The sequence below is a fragment of the Trichoplusia ni genome, chromosome 2, assembly GCF_003590095.1.
Source record: "Trichoplusia ni isolate ovarian cell line Hi5 chromosome 2, tn1, whole genome shotgun sequence".
NCBI classification, from domain to species: Eukaryota; Metazoa; Arthropoda; class Insecta; order Lepidoptera; family Noctuidae; genus Trichoplusia; species Trichoplusia ni.
The window spans coordinates 13,366,905-13,390,841 of NC_039479.1; the positions used below are offsets into that span (position 1 = coordinate 13,366,905).

Genomic DNA, 23,937 nt, shown 5'->3' on the forward strand with positions numbered 1-23,937 from the left:
TAAGTCGATTGAATGATTTTGTTGTTCATTCATTCAATTTGTGCATACATTTAATAAAAACAGTGTACCTAATTAAAATATGTATGCAACAAAAACTTAAGAAAACTTAGGTATCAAACACTAACAATAATTTATTCTAGACACCTCAACAACATTCTATATTTAGTACATGTATTAGTATACCTGCATTGTCTTATATATATCCTTGCAGGTGCTTATTTGCCAACGCCAGTGGCGTGCGAAAATCACACCTGTTTAAGCATCGACCTATAAAGTGCGAGGAATATTGCGAGCGCAAGATGCCTGGATTTATGTGCCAATAGCTTTAAAAGGAACTAGGTTAAGAGAAACTAGGTTTAACATTTTTACCGCACGAACAACCCGCTATTGTTGTGTGAAAAGTTTTAATTGGTAACTGAAGCTTGTGTAGAAATTAATGAATTATTTTGTTTTTCATAAATCCAAAGAGTTTTGTTTCTCATCGTCATTTTACCTTTTTAAGAATAACATCTCAAGATCAAACATTGGACAAAAACTCAATATATTTTCTTGATTTTAAATTAAATTTTATCTATTAAAGAACTTTGACGCTGACTCTACAAATCTTGTCCTGCAAACACAATGCCAACGAAAACCGCAAATCGTATGTAAACGAGTGACTGCTCTTATCGGAGACAATAGGATGTGTCTGTCATGAGGACGCTTTGTCAAAAACATGAGAGAAACGGTTTCAGACGTCAAGTTGACGCGTGAGAGTTGAGCGAGGTTCCCACAGACAATTGACAACGTGTTACGAAATCACACGATAAAATGGATTTTATGAAATTAAAAAGTTAGCTTTGTACCTACATATGAGGTGGTAAAAAGTTACATAAGTATGGTTGTGCTTTTATGACACGCCAGCAGCGAGTCTTACATATAGTTAAATTGGAGTGTTTGTTTATAATATTGAAATAAACGTTTTTTACACGCATATTTCGAATAGATACGGTACAAGTTCCATTTTTTTAAATACCTAACTGTTTGTAAACTTATGTTAAATTCCACGTAGACGAAGTCACGTGAATAGCTAATATGATAAAATTTACTTTGTTGTTGAAATCAGATAGGCCATAAATATTAGAATCACAAGCGAAGATAACAATCATGTAATAATTGAATAATTTATGTTTTGAAATATTACACCGGTATGCATATATTAAAACTAAATCCACAAGTTTAAAACGAACAGAAAACCAAACGCTAGTTAATCATTCGAGTTTTATAAAAATAAAATGCACGCTCAAAATAGTGCAAGCACAAAGAAAGTGCCCAATTAACATCGGCTTTCGGCCTCTAAGGAAGTCAATTAAAAATCCACAAAGCAGACAATTAAAAAGTAAGTGACTTGCAATTTCTAACCACACATAGTAAATTAATTCTAGCCTCGCGTCTCGGAAAGCTGGTGAATGCAGAACGTTTTTTGCCTGGAGAAACGACTATTATGTGGGGAAAATACTGACTACCTGTGTGGCAAGACCAAGGGGCCTATTACTAACTTAAGTAATTGCAGTTGCGAGAACGTGATAGCGCTCTACGCAGTGTAGAGCTGCATCTCTATCCGATAACAGTAAAAATTTATTCTAAGATTTGGTGGTAGACCCCCTGACCGGCACTAGAATTGTGTCTGTGTGACAAATGTATTCAGGCGAACTGTCATTGATACTGTGTTGGTAATAGAAAAAGTTGAAGTCTTATAAGTGAAGTTTGCTTTCTGGGAAGTGGTGCAAGAATCTTGGACATGTTTCTATAAAGAGTGAAGAAGATTGAGGGAAATGGCGACTTTAACTATTTACTAGTAAACTAATTAAAAGTAAAGGAACTTACGATTTAATTATTTATTATTTTAATTTTTGATTGTAAACCTATCTACTTTAGGGATACAATAAAAATAATTTACAAAATATATTTTTTCTATTTTTAAGTAATCTCAGTTTCTGACGGGTGTTCCGAAGCTATTTTTAAACGGATAAAATTAAGCATATACTAGACAATGGGTACAAAGAAAAAGTACAGTTACCTAGAGTGCAGTATTCGCTACATACAAAGGACGAAGTACACAATCGATTTAATAAATGGGGCCACCAGGTCATTGTACTCGGACTAGTGACATAACTCAAAGCATAAACCAAGTTATTGTTTGCCTGTCTGTTGTTGTTCCGCAGTTGTTTATATTGCTCTTTTAGAGGCGGAAAGAAAAGTATGCTTTTTTTAAATCGTTATAATAAGAGTTTTTTTTTGTCTGGAATTACTGTTGAAGTTGGAATTATCAGCAATCGGATTAAATTGCTATTATTTAATTACGTAAAACCTTGACTGTCAAACTTTAGTATAAAATCTACTTATTTTTGTGTCCCTACAGGTAAAAAAGATTGAACAAACATTGAGTTCAAATTCACCTAGCGACACCAAAATTCCGTAAATTGGCTGAGTAATTGACAAGATAATTATCACCTATCAAATCTATGACCGTAGCCAGCGTCATTTAGGTACTAATTTTTTTTCTTTGTTTCTTTCTCTCGCAGCAGAAATGCAGTTCATGTGATGCAACCTGGTGATAGACGGACGGACAGACGGAAAGGTGATGGTGCCAAAAAAAAACACATTTTAAATCACATGCAGCGACTCGTGTTTTAAACAAGAATTTTAAAGATCGTATAGATTAAAAACAAAAGTTTATTTTTAGAATTTGGGTTAAAATTTGCCTTAACAGGGTAACCCGTTTTCATATTTAATAAGAGTCTGAACGAGCTTGTCAAAAAGATACGATGAAGCAAATGCTCTTAAGAGCACTTCACCGCTTGACACATTTTCGCAACTCTTTCATTCTGTTTATTCAGCAATATTATTACTGGTTAGTTTTATAAGATAAAATGGCTTTGAATTTAAAAATACTAGGGTGATATCACATTTTCCCCAAAATCTAACTTGATTACTGTACGGCACTTAGGACCATAATCTACAACTGGGTTTCAAAATCAAAGTCTAGTTAAACTTGAATGAATGAGCGAAATTTTTTATTATAGTAAATTTTCAATGACCATTAGAAGTAACCTTTTATACTTTGAACTAATTATCAATTGGTATTAACCATATAACCATATTAAGTATTAACCATAATATGTAAACTTAATAATATTACCCATATTCAACGAAAACATCAGATGAACAATCAAAAACCCTGCTTAAAAGTATTTAAATTAAGTTTACTGTTTGTTACGTGTCAAAATAAGCTCCAAAACCAAGAGGTACCAGATCAAGCCACTAGTGTTACAAGTAACCCAACACTCTTCAGATAGTTTATGATCCAAATCGGAGCGGCACTCGTCAAGGCAGGGTGGAATCCGATCCTGTGCTATTTGTTTAAAGATTACGACTGTGACCCAATGACTATTCATAATATGTTACACTCAATGACAACTGTTGTTTAATTAATGTAATTGGAGTGTCTGTTAATAGTAGGATTAATTTGAAGGTTATGTAATAATTGGAACAGGAAGGATAATATTTTTGTGTGTCGTTTTTTGTTTTTATTATGAATAGTAACCTAAGATAGTGCTTAGTTTTCTGCCTTCGCTACTGGGAATATTTTTTTTAGTTAAGTTGTTGGAATATTTAAATTCGGTGCATGCATTTACTCAATATTCAGTACTTTATTACTTCCATAATGTAGTTGGTGGTAATTTTAGGTACAATGATCAATTATTGACCTTGTAGGGCACAGCATTATGGTAGGAGAGAGGAAGAGCTCTGTTTAATTTTGAGTCGAATTTATTTTAGCTGAATATGAACATTGCATAATCTCCATCTTCCTCCACCTCACTTAATTTAATTTTGTCAATCAGTCTAGATTAAAGTTAAAATTTTCCTAATAAAAAAATCATCTGATCATATGCAATCATTTGGGACAAAAGGTGTATGGGTTGAACCTAGCTAATAAATTCTCAAATCCCTGGAAAAATTGTTTCAGTCCATGGGCGAAACACCTTGTATATCATGGGAAAAATCTCTACAAAAATAATAAAATCTGAACTCGAATCTTCATTCCAGCTTTGTAATTCTCATTGTCTAGCACACCTAGTTCAAAGCTCCCGACACACTAGTTACATAGTAATGGCCTATTTATGCAAATGCTTTGACGCTTAATTCCGCTAATTTGCATTTAGGAAGACTTTTTCTTTATCTACTACAAAGTGGAGCTGGTTCTTTCAGTCTTTGTGGCACTTGCGAACTTAAACACTGGATGTTACACTGAGACGAAATTATACATAGAGCGCCTTTACATATGGAAATAGTGCCTTTGTATTCTTTAGATTTATTTCGGGTAAATAATGAAAAAGAAATAAGTGATAAGTCTCATCTATCTTCATTATTCACCTTTCGAATGGATATCGTGATTTTTTAAGTCTTACCGGTCACAAAATCTGATCCGTAGTGTGCCTGACGAGCTTGATCGACTAAAGTTCGGTCAAAGTCACTTGATTTGTCGAATTAAATAATGTAGTCAATGGTAAAAATTTGACATGCTATTTTTAGTTCATAATCGAAAATTAAATCATAAGTTACATTACGACATCAAAAGTATTTTTCTTTAAATCTAATTTCAATTACATCATCCACACAGTTTGCAAAATCTAAAAAATTAAATATTTACTAGTCCTATTCATACGCTGAGTTAACACACTTGCATTTGAGCTCTTAAGATGAAACCTCTTTGTTACGAGTCTTTTCTTCAGTTTTAAGTGTGCGAACGTCGCTGCAGCGATTTGCGGCCCATTTTGTTTGTTCTCAGTTGTGAAATAGTCTGTATAGACTCTAATTGTCTGGTTATGTAACTGTAAATGGTGGTAAGTGTACACTGTACTGTCGAAATATAAAAGTGAATTATATTCAGCACGAATCTGCTGTCTGTTTTCGACATCCACGAAAAGTGCTTCTGTGTAGCCATAGATGAATAAACACAACGAATTCACAGAAACATTCGACGGATATCTATCACAGCAAACAAACCACAGATTATCTTTGACTAGTCTCCGTCATTTTCACCGGACTTCCAAATCGGAATATCACTGATTTCCAATTTTATAACAAAACTAGCTGTTAATCTGTATGTCAATCAATTATCACTAAAACATAAAAGAAAAGTGAGAAGATAAATTTCCCTAAATGTAGCACCACAATTCCGGAAACAATAGGGACTATCGTTAGTAAAACACAGAACTGAAATTTTCAATAATGACGTAACCATTACCGAAAGCAAAACTCTAGAATTTTCATACAAAACAATATTCCTTTGTGCCTAAACTCCCAGAAACAGCATGACTAATGATCCACGTTTCAATTTTACTGCTATCGTAACCATGAACGTATAAAACAATTTTAAATTTTACGACTTTAACTTCTCATTGAAACTGGCGATAGTAAATAGCGCATTAGCTTTAAAAGTGGGTCAAATCAGGGAGTAACGTTATACGGAGCTTCGCAGTAACTGGTGCGTAAACATAGGGTTAGCAACGTGGTATCTGCCCATCAGCAGTTGTGAAAAACAATTCCCTGTAATTCTGAGAGATGGTCAGTCTTGGTTAAAGTTTCTGGAAATTTAACGTTTATATTTCTTTGGCAGTAAAATTGTGAGTGGTATTAGAGTACGATAGGTACGATAGAGCAGGCAATAGGATATTTGACTAAATCCAATAATATGAATCTGTATAGTCAGATTTCCACAAAATATTGAATACGTTGTTTTTCATTTTAAGTCAGACGGACTAAACTGATATTTTTTTTTATTATATTTACCCTATCACAAATCGCTACAGCAAATAGTTTTTTAGTTTTGCATAATCAGCAATCATTTTACTCTAACCTGGATTTATAGTTTTAGCCGATGAAGCATAAAAAGTAAAAATCCGCAATCATATGAAATATATACAAATACATACCGAATTCATTAAAAACTTACTACACCTACACGCTTATCCCTTTGGGGAATATTTGCTCTACAATATATACGAATAATCTATTCGACATTACGTCAACAAAAATGTACCCATCACCAGTTGTTTTACATAATTATCGTTCCCAGAGGTAACCACTCGAGCGAGAGTGTATCGCGAATTAAATTAACAATAAAGTTTCTGCTTGTACAGCCAGCAACACAAGTCGATTTCAAAAGACTTACAAAGCGACAGTGTTTTTAAATGACGTATTGGATTAGGTGTAAGTATGGCAGGAGCTGGATGCGAGCACCCGAAGTTAGATCTCGATGGCGTGCAATTGGGGAGGTCTATGTCCAGCAGTGGACGAATATGGGCTGATGATGATGATGCTTTCATTATACTAAAGCACAAAAAGTGTTTTTATACAAAAGAAAATTTGATAGTGTACTGAGGTTTTGAAAATCGTGTTTTGTAAACCGATTTCTGTTGCTGACTGTGCCAGAGATAACATAATATATTTTGTTTAATGTAGTTCCGAGGTATTTCGTTACAAGAGTTTGTTGTTCTTAAACAACCTTTTATGCTTTAACTTTGTTTACTTATTACATAAATGTTTTTGAAAATTGTTTTGTTTTGTAATTGTAGACTAGGTACAACATTGTATCATCTACAACCAGTTCTTACAATTGTAGGTCTTTAATATCTAATTTTGTTGTGTAAAGTTTGCGCAGTGGGGTTTTTAGAACTGGAAGCATATTTGAGAAAAGCGTATGAACTTTACAAATACTAAAAATAATGTTTATTTAAAGTCCGGAACCACCGAACATAAATCAAACGTCTCCAAAGAGGTCTTATCCCACATTCTCGTAAATAGGCTACAAAGACGGAAGCACAACTAGGTTGATATCCACTACGGCACAGCGCATCTCAGTTGGCAACAAGGAAATTAATGTTCTGCACAATTCAATTCCAAACAGTGGAACTGCCCCTAATTGTGTTTATCATGTTCTAATTAATGTAGTGTTCGGATTACACGCGGTTTGAACAAACGAACAGATCAAATAACATGTTACGAAAGAAATTCTCAGTAAGCGCAAGACTTCGCGTGGAATTAACGGGTGTATGTAAGCTAGCGTGACTATTAACAGTTATATTAGGTTCAGCGATGCTGAAGATTACTGAAGAACTTAACATATAATTTGTAATGTTTGATTCCACTGTCGTTTTAAATATTTTTTCTTTAGTGGAGGATACCTTAAACAATTTGGAACTGGCAATCAATTTGGTTGACTGCAGACTTCTTGACAGACTCCTTGACTCCAGATTCAAGCCATAAAGCATAGGAACTTAAAAGAAAAGAAGAATGAGTGGTTACAGTGGAAAAAAAAACTTGATGGAAACCATGCCTCTAATTTCGGAGAAAGAAACTGTGACGATCAACCACACACAGGCAGTCTCGAAACACATAAAGTATATGTCAGGAATACGGTAACCGCTTAACCATCGAACCAATATTCCAAGCAAAACCAATTCCCGATCAGACACAAACATATCATACTGATCCGTTCAATAACAATAAATGTTAAAACAGAACTGACCACTGAAAGTCAGCTGGTTTACTCCCGGGTCGGATTCTGCTGTTTACAAAGACCGATAAATGACTGGCAGTTGGATTAAACTTGTAACTATTCATATTCTCTTAAGCATTTTGCCAACACAATACTTGGAAATTCAAAACGGGAAGTATCCCTCAAGCCACTCAAGGTCAACAATGGCCCAGATACATTTATTTTTCAATCGAATCGAGATCGACTTAATACTCTAGAAATTGATACCAGCACTAATTCGTGCAGTGTTATATATTTGGAAAGCCCTTGATTAACATCTGGCGACACTGATAGTACTCGATCTTGGTTTAGTTCGATAGTAACATTTCATGACCGAATCGATTACCAAATCAAAATTAAAAAAAAACTTTTTCGGCAATAGTCCCTCAAATAATTAAAAAAGGATTCTAACCCGTTTCGGGATTGGCCCTGCTTTTCAGTACAAGCCAGGTGGGTCGTATTATGAAATGCCTGGTTTTGGCTCGCTATCCACAAAGAGATTAGATTGCTGCGTCAACAGCTGCCAGTGATAATGATCGCGGTAGCCAAAATGACTTGGACACTGAAAGGCGATAACATCAAGCCCTTTCTCATTGTGTTTTAAAAGGATAATGATCTCATTTGTTTTCGGTACCCCTTTTTCGCTTTAGAATAAAACTTGTGATAAGCAAGCACCTTCATTATACCTATATCTGTTGTTATCTATACTAATATATAAAGCTGAAGAGTTTGTTTGTTTGCACGCGCAAATCTCAGGAACTACTGGTTCAAATTGAAAAATTCTTCATTTGTGTTCAATAGATCATTAATCGAGGAAGGTTTTAGGCTATAAAACTGCAACTAATAGGAGCGACGATACAATGTAAAATGTGGCAAAAACGGGGAAAAATATTAATCTTCGAGGGGTTCCGTTCAAAACTTCCTAACTTATATCTTCTAACCACGCGGACGAAGTCGGGGCAACAGCTAGTATGTACATACGTTGGTTTTGACTTAAGGGCAATGCTATATTATATTTGAACGATTATTGGCTAAAGTATACACAAAGTGTTATTTTAAGATTCTTCTTGTTTCTCGTAGTTTTCATAACGAAGGTTGGAATGTAGAAACATAAATAAGCCATTACGATAATTATGACTTAGTTTATGTGTTTTATTTATATCTCAATTTTATGCTTCCTAGGAATTGGCAGCTATGCATTGCTTACTCATTTACAGTCATAAATTAGGTATCGCAAATAAACGCCATCTATCGGGAAATATTCTTAACCAATCAAGTGTGCTTTGACTATTGACCATGTTTCTCAAAATTAACTTTTATTTAAAGATCTCCGAAACTTTATGCGTGATATAAACAACAAAAAAACGTAACATAAAATGCTTCTAAACCTAAAGGCTCTACAATACACAACATTTAAAATTGATAAGCATTCTAGTTTTCAAGGAACCGTACGCGTCGCTGTAGTTCGCTGATAATATAATTTACAGTGGTTCTAACATCGCCTAGGGCATTTGCATAGCAACAAATAACAAGTTCACATAGCAACAATATAATATGCTATAATTTGTAAAAGCTATCACGAAGGCTGTTGAAATGGTAATGGAAATTGTTCAGTTGTTTCGGAATTCGAAACTTAATGGTATCATGAGTTTTGTTTGTGACCTAACTGTGAATGTTGTACAAACAGAATATTAGAATTGGAAGACAAAAACGCTTGAGAAATTGGATTTTGTGTTCGATTTTGGAAATTGATACTTTTTGGTTTCCAAATTTATAAAATTAAATGGAATTTTGATGTCGATTTGATAATAATTGAAAATAATCCTATTACTTACTATGTTGGTTGTATAGATGTTTGTTCGTCTTTTACGAAACCACTAAACGGATTTAGACGAAGCTTGGTACATAAATAGTTTTTTTTACCAGTATTAACAGATAGGATAGGTTTTTATCCCAATATTAAGTGCCCTTGGGGTCATTTTCAACTTGTAGCGGGCGGGTCCGTGGGTAACACCTAGTATGTGAATATTTGTGTATTGTATTTTCTGCGATACGTCTCATTCGAATCAGGATAGTCTTTTTATTATCGTGAAACAGTCATAAAATATAAGGCAACATTTAAAATAGGTCATTTTGCTGTCTAGTAATTATCTTTGAACTTTATAAAATACATTTGCTAGAAAAGTTTTCAATCTCTCGTGCTTCACGCTGCAGTGAACTAACGTAATTAAATGATCTAATTATAAACTTTCCAAGATGTTACCCGAGGAAGTAGGGCAAAATATTAATAGGGCGACCAAAATTCTACGACGAATTTTATGGATTAAATCAATTAATGGAATTTAAACGGGGTCGCCATTAATACTTTGATTGAGTGGTGTAATAAAGTCGTTAATTATGATCTTGCTAAAATAGTTCAAAGGCCGCGCTTAATTTTATTATTATGCTATAATATTTGATGCGTAACAGATGCCATTTGTTTTGATGCAATGTTTTTTTTTTCTGCTAGTTACACTGGATTCTGGTCTGGTCGTTTAAAATTTGTTTTATGTCCTTTAAGGCAGACCAAGAGCGGGAATAAGGCGTCTTTAGACTAAAATTTGACAACAGAAACCGGTTATATTTTGCAGTCAAATTAAGCACCTACACGCGCTTTATATCCTTACATATTTATTTGGGTTTATTAGAACACATCTACTGCAGCCATCGCATATATTATTTAGTGTGTATATGTCTATCATCCAAAATTAACAGATAGAATCCACATATTTACAAAAAGGGGTAGACAGACCAATTTAGACTTATTAGATTATTTACACCAACCCGCATCCCAAATTCACAGCACAAGCATGGAGTTCGAAACCCCAAAACTCTGAACGTTTAATCAATACAAATGTCACTATAAGTGACATTGAGTGTTTTGACATGTTTGAAGCAAGATTATTACTTTTCGTCGCAAGAGCGACTGGCGGCGTCCCGGGTCGGGCCAAAAGTAGTTAGTGTCATCTCACAATTTCTGCATATAGGACTGAGTCGTTTGTCTTGTGGTGGTCAAGTATGACTGCCGTGTATGACGTCTTGAGTTTGAGTCCCGGGTCGGGGATAAGTAAGTTGCTGGTATCTGACAATTTCGTTCCGTAAAGAATATGATCAGAATTCATCACTCCGACTATTTATTCATAAGGAATAAGCGACTGACACTCGTAACTATTTTCGTAGATGCACAGACAAGTATGCGATCATTATTAGCTCACAGAAATAAATATCTGTTGACATCACATTTGTTTGAACTTTATGATAAATAGGTCACATATCATATACTATCTGGTCATCCAGATCTCTGCAGTTTTATTACTGTCACTATTTGATGGTTTTCACAACTGTGCCAGATATTGCAAGCTGCCACTGATTTTATATTAAATGGCGTCCCTTTTTTAGTGGCAGCTGTGTTAGTTTGTTTACTTATATTCGACAGATATGTTTTCGTTTATAAAACAAGATAGGTATTTTTATTTTTATTCTATTACAGAATTCTTAAGTTTGATAGGCAGTGAATAAACATCATTGTTTATTTTGTTAATTAAAGAGTTGATAAGTACATATTTTTGTACCTAAATAAAAGCCGGCCAAGTGTGAGTCAGCCTCACGATACTGTGGGTTCCAAATGAATTGACTCAAGATAGCAAGCTTGCAATAGTTTGATCACCCATCACATTTATGACTGCACCAAGCGATGCTTAACATCAACTTTTAATTCAAAAATCAACATCTCTACAATTTGATCTATCTAGCTATCACGGTTCATGAGATACCGCCTAGCGGAACCTTACTAACAGGCTATAGTATAGTACTCCAAAACTATGTCAATTTCCATATAGAACGATGGATTATAAACAAACACGATTGCGTACACAAACATGGGCTCGATATCGCAATAGAAGCTTGATGTGTGGAGTCAGTTGCCCACAGACCGCCTACACACCATGCTAACCCCATTCCAGTAACCTTTACGTAGGAAGACAACGCACCGTATTTTTCTTCTATTATTAGTTTATATATAGAGACTAGTTGTGATCGTGTTTTTGCTTTCGGAAAGATCTGTAGCGACTCAGAGAAGGAGAGAGAAGAGGTGTAGGTGAATTGTGAGGAACATGGACTTAAGGCGTTTTGTTTCACAAATCCCAGGGTTGAGGAGATCAGATAGACAGTTGCTCCTTGTAAAACACTGGTATTTAGCTGAATCCGCGTAGACACAAAGTCGACCATAAACTAAAATATTAAAAAAAAAGCTGGGCTGATGATAATGCTTATGAAAATCCTTCAATAGAATTTCTATTGTCCACCACCATTTTAAATATAAGTCTGAAAACTCTTGATCGTTGATCAGAGTCAGTTTTAGGACAAGATTGTAAGCCCCAATAAGGGCTAGATTTGCAAAATTTTGTGACGGTCCTTTGATTCTAAATATAGTTGTGAATATACAGGAAGAAAAAAAACAAAGAAGTAAGGATGTATACCTAACCTAAATATGAAGCAATCCATCGGAAGTTTCTGTAAGTAATGTTTTGTTGAACTAGAATTCCGTGAAACGTAAATGTGCCAGCCCTATGCTTTACATCCATCAGATAATGTTTATTTATGATCAAACTCATTCCAAACTTCCTGACTATTAATAGTATTAACACCTAATGGTATACATCGTTAAGACTATTAATGATATAAAGAAATTCTTGTCTTATTTTGCACTTTATTTGCCTAACCTTAAAGTTATTATATTTGTCGGTACAAACATTCTTATTTACCATTAGTTTCATTATGAATAAAATTAGTTGAAGCAATATTTGCAATACAGTCAAATTCAATACTTTTATTACCGTAGTTTCATAATTCAGAACTTATGAAAATACTCTTTTTACTTTCATAGCACTATTCCCATGTAACTAAACTATTATGAAATGAAGTTGATTATTCATAAAAGAATATGATGTGAGAAAAGGCTAGGCCGATGAATAAGCCTATCATGATCAAAGTCTAATAGAATTCCTTATAACTTTACAGCTACATTTATACGGCCAGAAATGCGACCAGTCTTCACAAACACTAAAAATTAAATTAAATAAAAGCACCTCTTTTAGACCATACATAAAACCACCTAATTTGCTTTTATCTCCAGCGTTTGTTAATTAAGTTTTATCAAAGGCTAATTTTATAGCACCAAAAAATCATTAAAAATAAAAGCTTCGGAGTGTGGGATAGAGTTCTCTATTTATAGGACCAAGTATCGCCTGTCTGGGTACAACGTTACTTCAAAGGATCGAGTGTAGCGTAAATAAGTCTGGCTTTAAACCTTCCTCTACATTATGCATATGTTGGGCATGGGACATGGGAAACGACGAGAATAAATAAGCTAGAGATTTTATTAGATGCGGAGATGGAGTATAGGGTTTATTGTGTAAAGAATAATATAGATGATAAATTGTATTGATATGATGACAGAAGAGACGAAACAATACCTAATGGTTATGACAATGGCATATGACAAGCTAAAATTGCAGATATGCGATAGCTCACTGAGCAACAACACAAAAAAGATTAGGTATATTAGGGTACTCCTAGATCCTACTTTAGCTGATACAGGCTTATTGTTAGATGGACGTTCTACTCATATTTCAATATCAATCAATAAAATATCTGTAGAATCAGATTTCTCAGTATGTTACGTTAACAAAATATGTTGAATAGAAATTCAGATGAACTGTTTCATGAGGTGCCAAAATTAATTCAACTAGATTAAATGAATTTAAGCCATTACGTTTCTGAATAGATTTTAAATAATGGCAGCGTAATAATGGCTTTAAACTTTTCACCACCTAAAAGTTTAACTGCAAAACACTAAAGTTTTGTGTCAGCACCAGCACCGCAGCTCGTTCTAATAAAACCAAAGTTGTTCCTGTTCTATAAACTCATCTAGTTTTACAAATCACTATTTATTCGAATAAACTAGTATTGTAAATTTAAATGTTTGCTTTTTGTATTTCTTTGCTTTGTACCCTGAAAGCTTTAGATTTAAATTAATGTGACATAAGAAATAAGAAATTTGTTGGGAAATTATTAATGATATCAAATGAATCTCCGAATAAAAATCTCAACTCGGAATCCATAGTCCTGTTAGTGCTTGAATGAAATATTCCCATATTTTTCAATCCATACCTTTATGAAAGTTGCAAGCGTTTTGAATAGCGTAGTCCGGATTTTCAAAGCATTTATTCACCTGCCTGTTGCTCATCCCTTTAGCTAAGATGCAAGGCGTATGTAACTGTATTTAAAGGCCTCAAGGCTCATATTTGTCTAGCTGCAGCCGTCGTAATCATTGGGCAGCCCACGAGCGGGTTTAATAATGAAAGTTGAAAAGGCCTTATTTACAAAAAAAAATGGCTGAAACGCGTTCTATGTGAGTCCGACGCGTTGTTTTATGTATGTTTGATACGATTTCATATTTGGGATTCGTTTGAAATCTTTATTAATGGCCAAGATATGTTTTGCCACACGGAATTATGTTCATCTACGAATTAGATTTTAGATATTTTAACCTTTTTTGTCGTTTTTATTACAGTACTATGTTTTACATTTCACTTGTTCCTTTCTAGGTACACTAAGTCCAACGGCTTCTACCGTTCTTATCTTTAACTTTTTCACCTAACCCAGTGGATCAAAAAGTACACTCAAATAATTACAATTTAATTGTAACCAATTATAACAATGAAGTAGGTCTTTACTAACATATCGCGTGCACTCAACACACAATACATGTATAATTGTTTTAAATGAGTATTTGCATTACGTAATTGAAATTCGACACACGATAACATTACATGTGTCACTCAATTTCTTTTAGTCATGCAATGCCGACTAATTGTTCAAATATTTTATTGAAGGAAGTTATAGGAAGTTATAGCTACCTACATACCTTACTAACGACCCCATACCTCTGAATTGCTAAACAAACAAGATTTTTACAGTAGCGAACATCAATAAATAACGCACCCTGCTATCGACCCTATAGCCCTGCATCGATAACCAAATGCTCAAAAGCAAGAAAATGACATTTTGTTTCAAAAAGACACGTAACTTTGACCTATCATCGCCGCGCGCCGTTCATTCGAGCTTGTTTTTACCGTCTAATGTCACTTAGCTAGAAGAAGGCTCATTGATGATCCGACCAAGTGAACCAAATTACTGTGTTCTGCTATTTGGAACTTGGGTGCTAGGCTGGCTGACTATTGTTTAGATTTGAGGTACACATGACGTAACAGCAGCTATTTTCATTATTATTATTATTTTCATATAATAGAAAAACAAAACTATTGATTATAAGGTTTAGGCTGATAGAACCATTGAAATCAATGGATACGAAAAGAAAAATACCATAATAGAATGTCCTAAAATACAGCAAACGCTAAGATTTTCTCAGAGCCTCTAAGATTTCGCGCACTTCCCATCAAAAATTGATGATTTTTTTCACCAGTTCTATTATCGTATACCCATTTCTTCAATTAATTACAATTTGTTGACGTTAATGGATCAGCGATGCAACCCGCGTACTATCATCGCGACTTGTAGTACTGAATGTCAATCAATATATCATTCCGTTGGCAATACATGTTTTAAACTGAGATCATCACTGGTTAAGGCCAAACATTCAGGGCACAAGGCAACACGACGCATTTCTTCGAAACTGATATAATAGGGAACTGACCAAATTATTTTGTGATTAGAGTTGAATATAAAACATGAAACGTAGGTACAAGAATTACTTGAAAATATTCGGAATGAATCTACTTCTTTGTAGAGCTAAAGCTCAAGGGGGAGCACTTTGTTATATATTGATCTTTATGCCAATGCAATAAAGATGATTTTCGTGTTCTGGTACACCACTAACCATGAGGGTGACCCTACTACGCAGCGGGACTGTGGTGTGCAGTACAAAGCAAGTACTGTACTGTCAGCTTTCGCCAATAAATCGATGTATATTTTTTTCGTATTATCTAGTATGTTGGTAGACACTCACACATACTAATACCCTCATGGTAGGATGAAAGTGGCAACCATTTGTGGCAAAACGCTAATTAGTAGACCGACATTATCGGGGCGTCAAAGTCAAACGTTTTAATAGCTTTAGACTCGCCCGCGTTCACACCAAACAAAAACCGATCAGATACAAAATTACGTATAAAGTTTTTGCTACAAACTTGAACAGTGTAATTAAAATTCATTATCCCACAAATTACGTGTATTCAGCGATTCTAACGCCACATTGTGCATTTATAATTGTTGATATTCTAAGTCGTTTGCTTGCGATGATCTCATCTATCGTAGACCGTGCTATATTTCTGGGCCATGACATATCCCTTGGCGTTTTGGTACACGCAGTTGATATTCCTGAACGCATTATCGCAATCTAAATTCATTTTAAGACTATCTAGGTCACGCTACTTCTTTACGATTCTGTTTAAGAAACACTGGGGTACTGAAATCTTGGTATTGCGATACACCATCGATTCTCGGTCTACTCGGAAGTGGCTTAATAACGTGTTTATCGATGCTGTTACATTTGGAACACAGTCAGCCCTTGTTGCGGTTGGGCAAAAGATTTCAAGTAGCAATTCTCATGATCTTTCTTTAAATAGGGTGAGAGATTTGATTAAGTCAAATAACTTAACAATTGCAGTTAAAGATTCAGCTTTGCTTGCTAAAAGCTATTCGGGTAGTCGTAATGTTATTTCTGTTAAATTAAAAATGAATGTATCCTGGCAGAACGTAATGTGCCGTTCATAATTAAATTTTAAATCTGGTGGTTTCCAGAAAACGACAAAAGCTCGAAAACGATAAAGTCGTACGTAAGAATTTCAAAATTTTATATCCATGTGGGTACATGACATGCCCCTTTAAAAGATACCAGTTGAGTAAAGTGCAAATTTTACCTTTAAATCTGTGGTGTTGATCTAAATCAATCAATCTCGTAATAGGGAATCGTTATTTTCCAGTGCTCAGTAATAGGGAAATAAATCAATCCCTCATAACAGCATTTCCTATTTAATCGAGAACGTTTGACATTTGCGGCGCACGAGGAAATTACAACCGCTCGTAGTGGCAGATGTCAGGCGCGCGGGAGGAAGGAAACCAGGCTGTGCACCCTTGGGTTTGGGTGGTATTTTGGTTGCACTAGAGGGGTTCACCAACCTTTTGACACTGAATTTCTGTCACGGTGGCAGTGTTGCCGTCAGCGGTCGATTCGGAAAACGTAACGCCGCGGCGAGCGCGGCGCGTGGCGTCGAGCGCCAGGGCGCTTGCGTCGTGCGAGCTTCGGCGCGCGGCCGGTCGCACTCACGGCCCGAGACTGGCGACTTCGCGCGTTTTCCCTCCTCGCTTTCCCGGTAGCGGCGTGCGCACATTAAGCCTGCATTGTTCTGCAAATAGCGAGCGAGGGCTGGGCCGCTGTCAACCGAGATGGGCGCCTTTCAACCGCGCCGCGCGGACTGTACGCCGTACTACGCGGACCAAGCGACGACAACTTCGCTTCACTTGCCCACGTAAAAATAAGTTGTGTCACATGTAACCTTCAACTGCAGAATAGAGATTCAAACTTATGCTGCGCGGGCAATACAACAGAAGCTCGGAATAAAGCTCAGCTCGTACCGTTTAAGTTATAATCAAAACATGAAATGAACATAATACAAAGGATACTTACCTTTAAATGGTACAAAGACCATGTCTCATAACTTTATTACGATTCTAAAGCAAACACATAAAACAACTCATAACGAACACGTAATTTAATTTTGTAACATGAAAGTTGTTCATTTATCGTCATGTCAAACTCGTATCGGAGGCTTGCAACAAAGTTGTGAGCGGACGAATCGGAAACAAGCGAGCATGTAGGCAGGAGGTATTTCAAGAATTCAAAGGGTACAGTGACGACTGTCGGTGTGTAAACAATAAACACGTAAGCAACATCGAATCGTCACGAATGTCGATCGGCGCAAACAATCGGCTTCCCAGTAATGGACGATGCTCGGCCCCGTTACACGCTAATGGGTTTACTTACATGACACACATACATACTGACAACTGGTTTGTACACACTTCTATAAATCGGCGCCTAGTTGTGAGGCGTTTGTTTGAGCTGTCCCCGAAACATAACGGGAGTGACAGGAAATTGATTGGCGGAGTAGACAAACAAAACTACTAAATTTGGAAATAGCTATTTATTGACCACACGTTTGAAAAATTTCAATGAGTCGTTAAATTAAGCTTTAGCAAACCTATGCTTCAGCATTATTTTAAGCATAGAATATGCAACTAGAAAACATACCCGATATATTCTTCAAATAATTTTATATAATCGAAAAACTTTGAATATTTTTCAATATAAACAACTTCACAATCTTAAATGCATTAAGCTAGAGAACTCTCGACAAACGGTTCTTCAAATCAAGCTCAAGCATAATTATTATTGGACCTGGTATTCCGCCAAACTGTGTCAAACTTATTAGCCTCCGTATGTGGTTGGCGACCAACCAAATTGCCTCCGTAAACGAAATCACAACCATTTGTTTTGACGTCGGCTGGAGATTTGATCGCCCAAATTGTGTGAGTAAGCGTTGTGGTTTATTACAAGAAATATATCAACACCCTGTTATTATACAGTCTAGGACTTATTGAATAAGTTTGGACAATGTAATATGTTAGAACTTTTATTGATAGACTACTTTCGTTGACTTACTTTTATGAATAAGAATTACGTGTTAAATAGCTAAGTTGTAGTCATGGTTTACTTGAAAATTATATTTTAAGAGTTAAGATGACAAGCATAAATTAAATAACATTTTAGTAAGTAATAGAAAAATTGGTGTTTACTAATACAGCAGTGAGAGACCGGTAGTAAAATATATAATTGGCCAATGGTTCGTCGAATCGATAAGGACGTGTAACCAAGGAAAATAAAGGCATTCATTTTATCCCTGCAAATGGGCTTAAGCTCGCTTTATATCCTTTAATCTTTCAGGTGGTAACATTAAACAGCAAACAGTGGGCAGTGTAGGAGGGCATTGCATGGCTTGGATTACTGCCGTAGCCTAGGGTTTCCGAATTAGCATGGATTCCTTGCCATACGACACAATAGATAGAGCAAAATAAGTTCCTGTTTTCATTAAACAGCATTCCTCTAACAGAAAAGGTGTAAACTGATATTTTTTTACGCTTTTGTAGTTTCTGACCTTGAAAATAAACTCACTTCGACTTTCTTGATGCTCGTTCCGTATTAAAATAATAGTTAAATAATTATTATGTTCAACAGGTTATGTTTCTGGGAACGTTCCAAATATTTATTTAGAAGGGTTCATGAATCTTATACGAGTAACTTGTTGCTCAATCATGGGACTATCAAAATTGGTGTTATTTCTCGAGGAAAGTTTTTTATAGGCTCAAATGTACTTCTTGCTTGTTTTAATTTACCAATCGTGGAATAAAAAAAGGGAAAAACAACAGATAATCTATACTCTATACTTACTTACTTACTAATATATAAAGCTGAAGAGTTTGTTTGTTTGTTTGAACGCACTAATCTCAGGAACTACTGGTCCAAATTGAAAAAATATTTTTGTGTTGAATAGACCGTTCATCGAGGAAGGCTTTAGGCTATAAACCATCACGCTGCGACTAATAGGAGCGAAGATACAATTAAAAATGTGAAAAAAACAGGGCAATTATAAATCACAACTTATATCTTCTACCCACGGGGACGAAGTCGCGGGCAACAGCTAGTAACAAATATAAGGAGTACGAAATATGGTAAGTATACTTGTATATCAAGTTACCTGCCATTAGAGTGCCCTATACAATAAATAAACAATGGAAACCCCATTAACTGGCAGAAAAGGGGTACAAAAATAGGTCAGATCACATTTGTAATGGCAATGTAGGGAAATCAGTAACCGATCGAAACAGGCTATAACCTATATCAATGAGCTATATGCAAAGAAAGTCAGTTCGCATAAAATTTTATTACTTGTAGGTACCAAATGGGAAGAAAGTGTGTGACTCAAGACTAAATTGGTTTTGTTTCTCAATGCTGTACGCGAAATTGGATTTGATACGGCATGTCTGTATCCGTAGCGTTGAGAATTAATATTAATAAACTAGACTGATATTGGGGTGACTTTCTAAATGAAAATGTCTTTTAGTTTAGACAGTAATCAGATTATGCAGATGTTAGAATGATAAATTAATTTCTTACTGAACTTCGAAATAGGTTATATGTATATTCAATTTTATTTTTATTATATAAAACCTATTTAGCCCTATTGAATCGAGATCATTCATCCTCAGCCAGCTATCTATTGCAGTTTCATCTCACGACCATTCCATGTAGCGGTTTGTTATCGCTTAGTGGTTAGCAGTGAATGATTACAGACCTGGGACTGAATATAAATGCTTACTTAGAAGCGTTTTTATAAAACTTTTAATTATTTAATAACTTTTAACATAGACTGCATTTCCTGACCCCGCCGAGTCAGCTCATGATTAAGGACTCCGGTTGGGTCCGAAACTAGTCGGGCAATCCCGATAAATACGCGTGAGTAAGCCGTTGCACCATTGAAAACCTTTTATTAAGAACAAAAAGGGACCTAGTATTTGCATTTAGAATCTTAGAGTTTGTGTTGACCTTTCTTTAGCCTCACAGTTTCTGTAGCTGTTAGGTTTTATTTAAACAAAAACACCTAGGTACCTATAACTTAGTTACGAAATTAAGGTAAATTATTTTATGAACTTTGATAAAGCTGTCGATTGGTGCTCACACAATCAATCGCCTCTATAAGTACTTTTAACTAATAACACATCAATCATCGCCGTAAATCATCGTTCAACAAATCCATCACGAACCCGTCCAAATTCGCCTTTAATTAACATGTAAATTAACATAATAGTCAATGAAAACGATATTAAAGCCGTAATAATTTATTATTCTAACAAGTTAGTACTAAGGAGTATGCAAACTTCTTGTTTATCCGGTCTGACGACTTTGAGCAGCATTCTTATGCAATCAACATCAATCATAAAAAGAAAATTGTTCGCTAGAAAATTATTAACAGCTTTCTTGGCTACTGGTTGGGTTTCTTGTTATGTTCAGATTTAGAATTATGTTGAAGAGTAGTCTTAAGTACTAGCTGCAATTTTTGTATGTTGAAACGGAATGACAATGCTTGTCGTAGAGTGACATCCCTCTTTTATAACTGTAATGGCTTACGTTAAGACAATGGTAGGAATTGAATGAATCTGTTACCTAATTAGTTTTCCTCCCTTGTTTAGAGTTTATTTCTCGCTTGGAATATAATTTTATGTAATTTTTAATATCATTTACAATAAGATCTTGCTTATAAGAATGTCGCAATACGTTTTCACTTTTTCGCTTCGATAGTACCTAATGGCAACTAAAATAACGAAATTATGTTTATGTGTTTTATTGGTATTTAGATGATATTCCGAACTCATGTCGTATTAGATCACTTTATTCACAGACTTTTGAGCCAATCATAGTTTTTAAATTGAAGTATGAAAGTTAGAAATTATAATTTACGATAATTTAAATATTACGTAATAAAAAATGGTTTTATTATAAAAGATGTATAATAATTCTATTATTAAAAACACAATGTTTACAAAACGTTTGAAACCGCGCAGTCTTGTTGTAGCACCTGGAGTTAACAAGTTGGAGTCCTGCCAACGGCCAACCTTTTAAGTAAAATAGAATAAACAGAGAACCATGTTTGTGGCCAAACCTCGTTGTTGTAGCAATGTAGAGGTTTGGACTGTTATATTAAGTGATTGGATTGTAAGAGATCTGTATGTTTTCGAGTGTATTTTCAGATCTTTTTTATTTGTCTCAATAATGTTTATTTGGAATTGGGAAGGAGATGGGAATTCTAGAAAACTGTGGCAACGTTAGTTGTTGTTTTATATTATTAACAAGAGACAAAAAAAACTATTTTGTCCATCAGATAGTTTTCCAAAAGTATTGGATGCTATTTTTTTAATTTTTATGATGGGGATGCAGTAATTTTAAATCTCGTATGACTCTCGTGTCAACTACGCCTTTTTTTAGGGTGTAATGGTTTTAGTTTTTAGTGCTTTTTGCCTGAAAAATACTTACATATACAGACGGAGAGATTTATATTATAAGATTTAGTCAAATACCCTGGTACCGTAACTAGATTGGGTATGAAGCGTTTAGTCCAAATATTTAAAACATCTCGATATATCTGATACAGCTGATGAGTTGATGAGGTAACTGACTGACTACCAAAAAACAACTCAGTTTTACTTTTTGCCTTCTCTAAATTTTCAATAGAGGTCGCCACGGTCTACAAACAATTTGTTCCGCACTAATTTAATAATTTCAACCACAATATGACACAGCCCATAAAATTAATATCAATTTCACTTTCGTGTCTTGCAAAATGAATTATGACAGTCATCTTGAATTATTTGGAACATATTAATTAATTTTTAGTTTAATAAGCGCATGTATTTGAAATAGCTATATACTCTACTAATTTCTTATAACGGCATAAATTAGTTTCTATTTTCGACGTAACAGTTTTTATTATTTACGAGTTACGGTTCACTGGCAAGCACAATACACCCGTATTTCATATCTAGAATAAAAATATTAAATTACTATCCCATCTAGTTCAGGCACAATATAGTAAAACCTTTAACAAATTACTTTTACTTTTAAAACTTCGGCTGTTAGCACCGTACCGGCCAGTAACGGTAAATAAAACAAACTCATAGGAAATAGTTCCGCGTCAACCAGATGTGCTGCATACATAAATACTTCGACTACTCATAATCTAGAACTGACGTGGAATCTAATTCCATACACACAATTTTTCATACTCACAACATACAACTTCTATGATTAATACTCACATTTTTAACACACAATGTTGCACAAAGCACAAGAAACAAATGATTTCGTGAATTCGTTCATAAAGTTCATAAACACAGGTTTCATACACAAATAAACCACAACATTGTTATTTTACAATAACATTTAAAATGTAAACACTATTAGAACACGTTCGTTGTACGCGACTAACTCATAAGCGAGCTTCGAGCTTCATTCGTTGTTTTTGTTATAGTGAAAGAGAGAGAAGGAACAAAAAAGCACCATAAACATTCGGCTAAGTTCGGCTAAGGTCGGCTGCTTCCGTGTCGGCCGGCCGACGGCTTCGTGTGACAGGATAATGTGGATACGCTTAACCTGAGTATGTTATGGTGTATGCTCAATTTAGAAGTATAATACCTCTTTTTTTTATTGTTATGCAGGAGCACGCGCAGATCTCAGGAGTACAAACACCGTCTGGTATTATCTTTAATTTATTTTGATGGAGCACAAAGCGTGTAGGTACGAGGATGCTTTATTATTGTTATGTAAAAATATTTTTCTTATCCTCTAACTCACAGAGGAGTTGTAAATTAATTTCTATAATAACAGATAAACCTGTCTAACGAGAATAGTTCAACACGAAAAAGGCCAAATTACAATACACTATGGAATAGACTTGATGATATATAGCAATAAATTATGGAATAAATAACATTACGGAATATGAAGGTATGTCTTTCAAATATAGGGGTGATTAATCCCCATTTCGACTTGCTACGTATTAGTCCACCCTCGCTAATGTGTTTTGATATTGCTACCCCACTTGCAGAAGGTTGCTTTCGTGACTAACTTCTATTTATTTACAAAAGGCCCTACAACTACGTCATAACTTTTGTAACAAATGCGTTATTCATTTAAATGTAGAACTATGTTATTAAGTTATAAACAACTGAACAGCATAAACGGGTGGTTGTAAAAACCTTAACGCAAGCTTATATTGGAACTTAACGAAGCGAGAATAAAGTACTTACATAATAATTGTTATTAGATGGAACACGTCTTCTCACAGCATAACATTGTTTAGTTTTATCCCCAATGGCAAGATAGTTGCATCATTTCTAAAAATGAAGCTGACGCGCAGTAATTCTAAATGCAAATTTTCAAACAATGGTATACAATTAAACTTGCCAGTTTTTATTACAAAAAAAAATGAATGACATCAACTAATAAGGTTAATCTGCATTCGATAATTATATCGATTCTACAATCGATTAGTCCTTACTATTCTTACGCGTGTAAGATGTTGAATGGCTATAGTGAACACATGGGGGTGGGTGCCATAGGGATAGTATTGTCCCACACTGTGGCATTTCACACCATTGGGTTATAAATAAACAACGTAAGC

The 23,937-nt window shown here is 34.9% G+C and overlaps 1 protein-coding gene across 7 annotated transcripts in view; it reads right to left on the minus strand.

The window, feature by feature from the left end:
* The window catches only part of LOC113507861 (proton channel OtopLc-like), a 57,880-nt gene that overhangs the window by 17,773 nt on the left and 16,170 nt on the right, over nt 1-23,937 (minus strand). For 3 of the 7 annotated variants that reach the window (XM_026890803.1, XM_026890814.1, XM_026890786.1), the window contains exon 1: nt 16,823-17,276. The exons of 1 other annotated variant lie outside the window; for it this stretch is intronic. The gene's annotated coding sequence lies outside the window, so the exon portion shown is untranslated. Of the gene's footprint in view, nt 1-16,822; nt 17,277-22,573; nt 22,749-23,937 lie in introns of those variants that run through there. 3 more of the 7 variants (XM_026890793.1, XM_026890830.1, XM_026890824.1) reach the window with 3 other exon arrangements.